This window comes from Sinohyriopsis cumingii, chromosome 14 (assembly GCF_028554795.1).
Source record: "Sinohyriopsis cumingii isolate HCF-2022 chromosome 14, ASM2855479v2, whole genome shotgun sequence".
NCBI lineage: Eukaryota > Metazoa > Mollusca > Bivalvia > Unionida > Unionidae > Sinohyriopsis > Sinohyriopsis cumingii.
The window spans coordinates 54,929,853-54,941,162 of record NC_142974.1 but is presented as its reverse complement, the minus strand read 5'-3'; positions in this window follow the sequence as shown (position 1 = coordinate 54,941,162).

The following is an 11,310-nucleotide window of genomic DNA, read 5'->3' as shown; positions in this document are numbered from 1 at the left end:
GCGAGCATCCTTCATGCATACTATATGACCCTAGGCCATCTCGTGTATAGTTTAGACTCGTGAGAACAGTGATTGCCTGTTTGCATGTGATTTAAAGCAACGAATGTTCATTTGTCCCCAAATGGTAAATGTGGCGTGTCATACATGGTATAAAATATCTCATATGAATACACTGAGTACGTACAATGAAGATGTAGATTAAATTTAAATGAAAATACATTGATTATTAATTACATTTATTTCATATAAAAACAAAATGTACAAATATAAACGGAAATCATTTCATACATTTTAATTTATTACTTATACATGGAAAATAGTGAAAATAAGTGACTTTTATTTCATTTAAATATATTTAATCGTATTTCGCTACCTTTGACACGCCATATAAATCAGCGTATGATATGAGTTAAAGAAAGTGAGTTGATTGAATAGAAATAGGAAAGAAAGCCACGGTCATAAAATAAATCAGAGAATATTCTTTCGTGTAATACTAGTGACATCGTATGGTGGAGGACTCAAAGGGTATATTGGCAGAGAAACCTCGACAGCTAAAGAGTCCACTATTTAGTACTAATATCCAACGCTACGATATGACTGGTTTTCCGCTCGCTCTTATGGATTGTTTTCACAGACGTCACGTTTGAGTACGCAAATACCCACAATGCAACGCGCGCGCACCTTGCGCCACCATCTTGAGTTCCTAACAAACCTTTGTCAACATTAGTCATCATGTATATTCAAGATAATAATCTGATTTAACTGTCGATAAGGACATTTACTTCATCGAAACGATGCATAAATTATACTTAAAATTAAGTGCCCTATAACACGAAAATAAAACTAAAGCTGGAAGTTCCCTTGCTTATATCGAAAGACAGAACAGTGAAGTTGAACCGAGATGGTGCATATTGCTATAAAATAGAAATGCAGTTATTTTTGTTTACAAACAGACAATATTTACATTTTTAAAGTGTTTCGTATCATATCCCTAAGCTTGTCATCTTGAAAGAGTATTTCCGGACAATGATTTTCGGGATACAATATCAGTTACGAATTAAAATTTCATAGCATGTGTTTTATGCCATAACTTTTATGTACAACTACTTTTCGCGTCTACAGGTGTTTGTGCCAGAGACAGCTGACTAACCAATTTAATTAGTATGGTCAGATATTGTATTTGTGGTGGAGATGATGGATGTAGGATGATAATGAATGAAAGCGATAACCATTCAAAGAAGTTTCAGCTTAAGTGTGTTCAAACGAAACATGTAACTAGTATATAAACCTACTCTTTAATCGAAATTCATACCTCTGAGGGCGAAATGAATGTTACTCTTCAAGTGAGTGCGGGTACTGCTGTCTATGAAGCATTTAATTCTTGTGTTTCATGTGGGTCGACCGTTATAGTGGGTGACTGATGTGGTAGAAAGTTAAGAGCAGGTGTTCATGCATCATTTTGATATAAGCATTTTTAAAGAGACTTAATTTTGCTGAACTACTCACAACACGTCACAATCATGGCTGCCTAATAGTTTCTCTCGTAATGAATAATGCAAAAGGTTTAAAGAACATCCCGTGACTACAAGTTCCATAACAAAGGACAATAAAACACAGTAGGTTGAGTTTTTTGGTTACGGTAGATGACAAAGATTTCTGATTGTGAAAGCTATTAAAACTGATGTTGTTACATAACCGTCTAATGTGTATGTATGAGTTTCATTTCACAGTCAACAAGTTTCTTGGGTGCATTTTCGTCTGTGATTCTAGCACGGATGAAAAAGTATCTCAGAGTGCGTAATTTCACTCTAGGATCTGTTTTCATTGTACATTTGCCTCGAATTGAAATGTTGCGCGCGCGCGCGTGTGTGTGTGTGTGTGAGAGAGAGAGACGGGGGGGGGGGTGTTTATGATTTTGGGCTCTTACGTGTAAATCCGGTGCGCGACAAATTATAACCTTTTAACATATTTCACATTGATAACGAGTTTTCTTCCAAAGATACATGAAAATAATTTCAGATTATAAAAAAAGATTTTAAAATATGATGCAGTATTTAAAACAGTCTAATGTAATTTCACCGTCTGATGCAATTTCACAGTCAACAACTTTCCTATTTGCATTTTCTTCTTTGAAACTATATTAGTTTAAAAAGTATCTAATATAAAATATTAATATGTATTTCTAACACTACAACATTTATCATTGTCATTTTAGACAGTATTGCTTCGATTGGCAGTATTGCTGTACGTGCTTCAATTGTAAATTAATAGATACATCGCATGTCTGTGTGAGGGAACTATTGCAAGACTAGGAACAAATAAAAATATATTTAGAAGACGTGACTATCCGAGTCACTTATACCATGAAATCTGTATAGTTAAACCCTTGATAAATTGATCATACAGAAGATCAACATCATAAATGTGTGCACGAGAGAGAGAGAGAGAGAGAGAGAGAGAGAGAGAGAGAGATGGTATTATAACTTCGGGATTGGGCGTGGGCGACAAATAACAACTATTAATTATGTTTCATATAGATAACCAAGATTTTCTTTGTTGCTTCACGTCACACTAATTTGTTTTCTTCGATTTGATCAAGGGATACATGTTTTTTGTCATCATCGCAAGGAAAGAATGATAATACGCTACGATAATTTATCACCCCTGGCGACATGTGCAGAGAATTTCTCCTTTCTCATGAATATGGATGGACCTACTTAACCAACCACTGCAAGCGCAAGGACATGTTTCTCGACAAAATGATCTAACGTGACCTTTCATGCCGTTTGAATACCATTCAAGTTTCTCTTAAATGCATAGTCACTTAACGATCGATAAAACGGGCACTCTCAATAATATATAGGAGGTTGTAACAATGTTTTTTTTATGACATAGTCTTGTTTATGCTTACTCATGAAAGAACAGGAAATTTCAGAACAGGCGGCCACGGGTGATAAAGGAGCGTAGCGGATTATACCCCGTGGTTTCGGACGAGGCGCCTCTATTTGGTATGGAATTTGTGACGTACAGCAATTACTCGTGTAACTAAACCTTTTTCAAAAGACATTATGAAAATGATTGCATTGATTGAGTCATCATACTTTCTGGTGTAATTTTGTGACCGACGAAATGGAGGGGATACAAATTGGGAGGGAGGGATGAAAGTTGATCAAGGGTTTCAAAAATGCATGATCTCTATACCATAACAGAACGTGAGAAAATATATGTTTCTGATATTCTATGTGATAATGTTGGAAATGAAGGCATGATGGACGAACGCAACGGCAAAATGGAGGGCAGATGGATAGATGAACATATGTTTCAAACTATTCCTGTAGCCTCCTAAGGAAATAATAAATAATCTTTGCGAACAAGATAATAGTTATTCCTTACTACTAAAATAATTCAATTGAAAGAAAGTATCTGAGTCTAAGAGACATTGCGTATGTTAGAACATTACCCTAATTGTTTTGTTTCTGAGCTAGCGTGTTGAGTTGTTTGTACAAGGACACACTCATGTACATGGAGAGAAAATGTGTAAATGCTAATAGCAACGGTTTAAGTTTTACCATCAGAGATTTGTTTTCTTTAAGGTAAAGTAGTGGAAACCATACCATTTTGGTTCGTAGATTAGTTGTTGATAGTCAAAATAGTATTAATCTTATGATGGTCTGGTACTTCGACCGAATGCGTCAAAATGAAACATAACTCATCAGCTGATATTCTGTTGGATAGCTCTCCATTTATCTAGCTATAAAGATTACTGTCATATAGCTCTCCATTTATCTAGCTATAAAGATTAGTCATATAGCTCTCCATTTATCTACTATATGATTACTGTCATATAGCTCTCCATTTATATACCTATAAGATTACTGTCATATATCTCTCCATTTATTTAGCTATATGGCAGATCTCTCCATTTATATACCTATAAGATTACTGTCATATAGCCCTCCATTTATCTACTATAAGATTAATGTCATATAGCTCTCCATATATCTACCTATAAGATTACTGCCATATAGCTCTCCATTTATTTAGCTATATGTCATAGATCTCTCCATTTATCTACATATAAGATTACTGTCATATAGCTCTCCATTTATCTACCTATAGGATTACTGTCATATAGCTCTGCATTTATCTACCTATAAGATTACTGTCATATAGCTCTCCATATATATATCTATAAGATTACTGTCATATAGCTCTCCATTTATCTAGCTATAAGATTACTGTCATATAGCTCTCCATATATCTACCTATACGATTGCTGTCATATAGTTTTCCATTTATCTACCTATAATATTACTGTCATATAGCTCTCCATATATCTACCTATAAGATTACTGTCATATAGCTCTCCATATATCTACCTATAAGATTGCTGTCATGTAGTTCTCCATTTATCTACTATAAGATTAATGTCATATAGCTCTCCATATATCTACCTATAAGATTGCTGTCATATAGTTCTCCATTTATCTACTATAAGATTAATGTCATATAGCTCTCCATATATCTACCTATAACATTGCTGTCATATAGTTCTCCATTTATCTACTATAAGATTAATGTCATATAGCTCTCCATATATCTACCTATAAGATTGCTGTCATATAGTTCTCCATTTATCTACTATAAGATTAATGTCATATAGCTCTCCATATATCTGCCTATAAGATTGCTGTCATATAGTTCTCCATTTGTCTAGCTATAAAGATTAGTCATATAGCTCTCCATTTATCTAGCTATACAGATTACTGTCATATTACTCTCCATTTATCTACCTATAATATTACTGTCATATAGCTCTCCATTTATTTAGCTATATGTCATAGATCTCTCCATTTATCTAGCTGTACAGATTATTGTCACATAGCTCTCCTTTTATATAGCTATAAAGATTACTGTCACATAGCTCTCCCTTTATCTAGCTATAAAGACTACTGTCATTTAGCTCTTCATTTATCTAGCTATAAAGATTACTGTCATATAGCTCTCCATATATCTAGCTATAAAGATTACTGTCACACAGCTCTCCATGTATTTAGCTATAAAGATTACCGTCATTTAGCTATCCATTTATCTATCGTTAAAGATTACTGTCATATAGGTCTCCATATATCTAGTTATACAGATTACTGTCATTGAGTTCTCCATTTATCTAGCTATAAAGATTAGTCATATAGCTCTCCAGCTATCCATTTATCTAGCTATAAAGATTACTGTCACATAGGTCTCCATATATCTAGCTATAAAGGTTAGTTTATTGGACACACCTGTATAGTACAAATATAAATAGTGGAGACCTGTATCGAAGGCATGGGCATCACCAATTAAATATTTTCTCTTTGCTCAGCCTGCTACCCTTTTTTGTAAGCTTTTCCATAAAGAAGTTTCTTTCCAACTCTTTCCGAATTTATCTTCCCACATTTATTTTCCCTTCAAAATATTCCCTTCCTCTTAACAATTCTTTTCTCCCTTTCTTCTTCGCTGTCCAGCTTTGCTTAGTGTCTGACGTCATGACTCCGCTTTGCTTGTTTTCTTTCTGACTGCGGTTTTTTAATTGCAGTATTACCGCTACCTGTTGTACTAGCTGATGTTGAAGTCCTCCAGGTCAACTTCATTATCACATATTGGTTTTCCTTGATGCCGTCGAATGGTAGATGTTAATATTTGATCATGAGTCTATGATCAAATTCTTCTTGAAACCTTTTCAATAAACCCTATTAATGTTAACCAGTACCACTAAAACAAAAAAAAAAAAAAAAAAAAAAAAAAAAAAAAACAGTAATAAAAAACCCCAACTATATCCATCTGTTATTACACCATACCAATTAGACTGTAGTCATGGAAACCTCTATTCAATGCACGATGGTACTTTTGTCGTTCCCAACACTTTGCTAGTGCTGAAAAATTTGTAATGGCGTTAATATTTTGTAGTCTATAAGTAATCTCATTATCATTAGGTAGTGAAGATAGATAGGTAGATATATCCTTTATATACAATGCAGCTTACCTATGGATAACTTGTATCCAGGACAGCTTGTATATGGACAGCTTTTAAACAGGACAGCTTACATATGGACAGCATATATACGGGGCATCTTATATATGAACAGATTATATATACATATGACAGCTTATAAACATGACAGTTTATATATGGACAGCTTAGCATGTATTGGAAGCACAAATAAAACGGCAAGGTATAACACAATGTTTTGCAGTATGTTATAATTATATGATTGGTTGTGTCTCCCTACTTGATGTTTCTTTGTTCCTTACCTTCTGCAATCTCCACAAAGTGCAATAACTTGTTATGTCATAGTGCTTAACAAACATGGGTGTGTTAGGGCGCACAGCGTGGATTCAAACAGTATATTCATGTCACCATCACTAATAGCCTCAGCAGTTTTGGGTTTGTGTCCTTTCCCTTTCTTGTTTGGTCTTCCTCTTTCTCTTGATTCGTACATATTAGAGCCAGCTACAGTTGTACCAGTTTCCAACCAGTTATTGTTCAAAACGCCCGATCATACCTGATAGAAATAGTGACGTATAGGTCTTGTACTCATGGATAATTGTCCTAACATACAGTAAAGGTCTTGTACCTATAGATAATTGTCCTCACATACAGTAACGGTCATGTACCTATGGATAAGTGTCCTCACATATAGTAACGCTCTTGTAGCTATGGATAATTGTCCTCACATACAGTAAAGGTCTTGTAGCTATGGATAATTGTCCTCACATACAGTAAAGGTCTTGTACCTATGGACAACTGTCCTAACATACAGTAACAGTCTTGTACCTATGGATAATTGTCCTCACATACAGTAAAGGTTTTGTACCTATGGATAATTGTCCACAGATTCGGTAAAAATCTTGTACAAATCGGTAATTATCCTAACATACAGTAACAGTCTTGTACCTATGGATAATTGTCCTCACATACAGTAAAGGTCTTGTACCTATAGATAATTGTCCTCACATGCAGTAACGGTCATGTACCTATGGATAAGTGTCCTCACATACAGTAACGCTCTTGTACCTATGGATAATTGTCCTCACATGCAGTAAAGGTCTTGTACCTATGGATAATTGTCCTCACATACAGTAAAGGTCTTGTACCTATGGACAACTGTCCTCACATACAGTAACGGTCTTGTACCTATGGATAATTGTCCTCACATACAGTAAAGGTCTTGTACCTATGGACAACTGTCCTCACATACAGTAACGTTCTTGTACCCATGGATAATTGACCTCACATGCAGTAAAGGTTTTGTACCTATGGATAATTATCCTCACATACAGTAAAGGTCTTGTACCTATGGATAATTGTCCACAGATTCGGTAAAAATCTTGTACAAATCGGTAATTATCCTAACATACAGTAACAGTCTTGTACCTATGGATAATTGTCCTCACATACAGTAAAGGTCTTGTACCTATAGATAATTGTCCTCACATGCAGTAACGGTCATGTACCTATGGATAAGTGTCCTCACATACAGTAACGCTCTTGTACCTATGGATAATTGTCCTCACATGCAGTAAAGGTCTTGTACCTATGGATAATTGTCCTCACATACAGTAAAGGTCTTGTACCTATGGACAACTGTCCTCACATACAGTAACGGTCTTGTACCTATGGATAATTGTCCTCACATACAGTAAAGGTCTTGTACCTATGGACAACTGTCCTCACATACAGTAACGGTCTTGTACCTATGGATAATTGACCTCACATACAATAAAGGTTTTGTACCTATGGATAATTATCCTCACATACAGTAAAGGTCTTGTACCTATGGATAATTGTCCACAGATTCGGTAAAAATCTTGTACAAATCGGTAATTATCCTAACATACAGTAACAGTCTTGTACCTATGGATAATTGTCCTCACATACAATAAAGGTCTTGTACCTATATATAATTGTCCTCACATGCAGTAACGGTCATGTACCTATGGATAAGTGTCCTCACATACAGTAACGCTCTTGTACCTATGGATAATTGTCCTCACATGCAGTAAAGGTCTTGTACCTATGGATAATTGTCCTCACATACAGTAAAGGTCTTGTACCTATGGACAACTGTCCTCACATACAGTAACGGTCTTGTACCTATGGATAATTGTCCTCACATACAGTAAAGGTCTTGTACCTATGGACAACTGTCCTCACATACAGTAACGTTCTTGTACCCATGGATAATTGACCTCACATGCAGTAAAGGTTTTGTACCTATGGATAATTATCCTCACATACAGTAAAGGTCTTGTACCTATGGATAATTGTCCACAGATTCGGTAAAAATCTTGTACAAATCGGTAATTATCCTAACATACAGTAACAGTCTTGTACCTATGGATAATTGTCCTCACATACAGTAAAGGTCTTGTACCTATAGATAATTGTCCTCACATACAGTAACGGTCATGTACCTATGGATAAGTGTCCTCACATACAGTAACGCTATTGTAGCTATGGATAATTGTCCTCACATACAGTAAAGGTCTTGTAGCTATGGATAATTGTCCTCACATACAGTAAAGGTCTTGTACCTATGGACAACTGTCCTAACATACAGTAACAGTCTTGTATCTATGGATAATTGTCCTCACATACAGTAAAGGTTTTGTACCTATGGATAATTGTCCACAGATTCGGTAAAAATCTTGTACAAATCGGTAATTATCCTAACATACAGTAACAGTCTTGTACCTATGGATAATTGTCCTCACATAGTGTAAAGGTCTTGTACCTATAGATAATTGTCCTCACATGCAGTAACGGTCATGTACCTATGGATAAGTGTCCTCACATACAGTAACGCTCTTGTACCTATGGATAATTGTCCTCACATGCAGTAAAGGTCTTGTACCTATGGATAATTGTCCTCACATACAGTAAAGGTCTTGTACCTATGGACAACTGTCCTCACATACAGTAACGGTCTTGTACCTATGGATAATTGTCCTCACATACAGTAAAGGTCTTGTACCTATGGATAATTATCCTCACATACAGTAAAGGTCTTGTACCTATGGATAATTGTCCATAGATTCGGTAAAAATCTTGTACAAATCGGTAATTATCCTAACATACAGTAACAGTCTTGTACCTATGGATAATTGTCCTCACATACAATAAAGGTCTTGTACCTATATATAATTGTCCTCACATGCAGTAACGGTCATGTACCTATGGATAAGTGTCCTCACATACAGTAACGCTCTTGTACCTATGGATAATTGTCCTCACATGCAGTAAAGGTCTTGTACCTATGGATAATTGTCCTCACATACAGTAAAGGTCTTGTACCTATGGACAACTGTCCTCACATACAGTAACGGTCTTGTACCTATGGATAATTGTCCTCACATACAGTAAAGGTCTTGTACCTATGGACAACTGTCCTCACATACAGTAACGTTCTTGTACCCATGGATAATTGACCTCACATGCAGTAAAGGTTTTGTACCTATGGATAATTATCCTCACATACAGTAAAGGTCTTGTACCTATGGATAATTGTCCACAGATTCGGTAAAAATCTTGTACAAATCGGTAATTATCCTAACATACAGTAACAGTCTTGTACCTATGGATAATTGTCCTCACATACAGTAAAGGTCTTGTACCTATAGATAATTGTCCTCACATACAGTAACGGTCATGTACCTATGGATAAGTGTCCTCACATACAGTAACGCTATTGTAGCTATGGATAATTGTCCTCACATACAGTAAAGGTCTTGTAGCTATGGATAATTGTCCTCACATACAGTAAAGGTCTTGTACCTATGGACAACTGTCCTAACATACAGTAACAGTCTTGTATCTATGGATAATTGTCCTCACATACAGTAAAGGTTTTGTACCTATGGATAATTGTCCACAGATTCGGTAAAAATCTTGTACAAATCGGTAATTATCCTAACATACAGTAACAGTCTTGTACCTATGGATAATTGTCCTCACATAGTGTAAAGGTCTTGTACCTATAGATAATTGTCCTCACATGCAGTAACGGTCATGTACCTATGGATAAGTGTCCTCACATACAGTAACGCTCTTGTACCTATGGATAATTGTCCTCACATGCAGTAAAGGTCTTGTACCTATGGATAATTGTCCTCACATACAGTAAAGGTCTTGTACCTATGGACAACTGTCCTCACATACAGTAACGGTCTTGTACCTATGGATAATTGTCCTCACATACAGTAAAGGTCTTGTACCTATGGATAATTATCCTCACATACAGTAAAGGTCTTGTACCTATGGATAATTGTCCATAGATTCGGTAAAAATCTTGTACAAATCGGTAATTATCCTAATATACAGTAACAGTCTTGTACCTATGGATAATTGTCCTCATATACAGTAAAGGTCTTGTACCTATCGGTAATTGTCCTCACATACAGTAAAAAAGATTATTAAATGATAAACCTTCCTTTATAATAAGTTGCAAAATATTTTGATTCCCTCTCTCTCTCTCTCTCTCTCTCTCTCACACACACACACACACACACACACATATGCACACATACACTCACTCACACATACACACACACGCGCGCGCGCGATATTTTTATTATCTGTTTTCACGTTGGAATGGCCTTAGGTTAATGTTTGAGTTCTTCAATCTATAACGAAACTACGTTTTTAAAGTTCTGAGACTAGGAGTCTTCTTCTTTGCGATATGCTTATGTTATGGATAATTCATGTCAATAATTAATTATTCTATTCATTCATTTACTACTTTACAAATTAATTTCCTTTTTAACAAACTGTTAAATCATCAAATATGCTTTATTCATCATTTTATTTTCTAATATATTATTATTTTATTTTGATATTTGCAACTTAAGTAAATATAAAGGCCTTTCTATATCTTAAAGGTTGTTGACTCTAATTCGCTTAAATCATTCTGACCAATTGAAAGAACTCTTCTTGAGAGAATATTGTTGACAACCGGTGCTGGCACTGCGTGTATATGGCATCCATCATTGTTTTCAGCTGATATTCTATGAGAAAATGTACGTGTCAACGTTTAACGTTTGGTATTTACATTTTCATTACCAGCATTTGCAATAAATTCTTTGGGCAACTTAAATAAATCTGATCTCTATCAACGGTTCACGTTTTTATTTCTCCTGCATTTTTCTTTGAATAGATATAATTTGCCAGGGTTTCAGTTACACGTGTATTTCACTGGCATCGCAATCATTGAGAAAAAGGAAACGTATTCTTCTCGTACTTTGCTGAATTTTGGCAACTTTCAAGTTCGT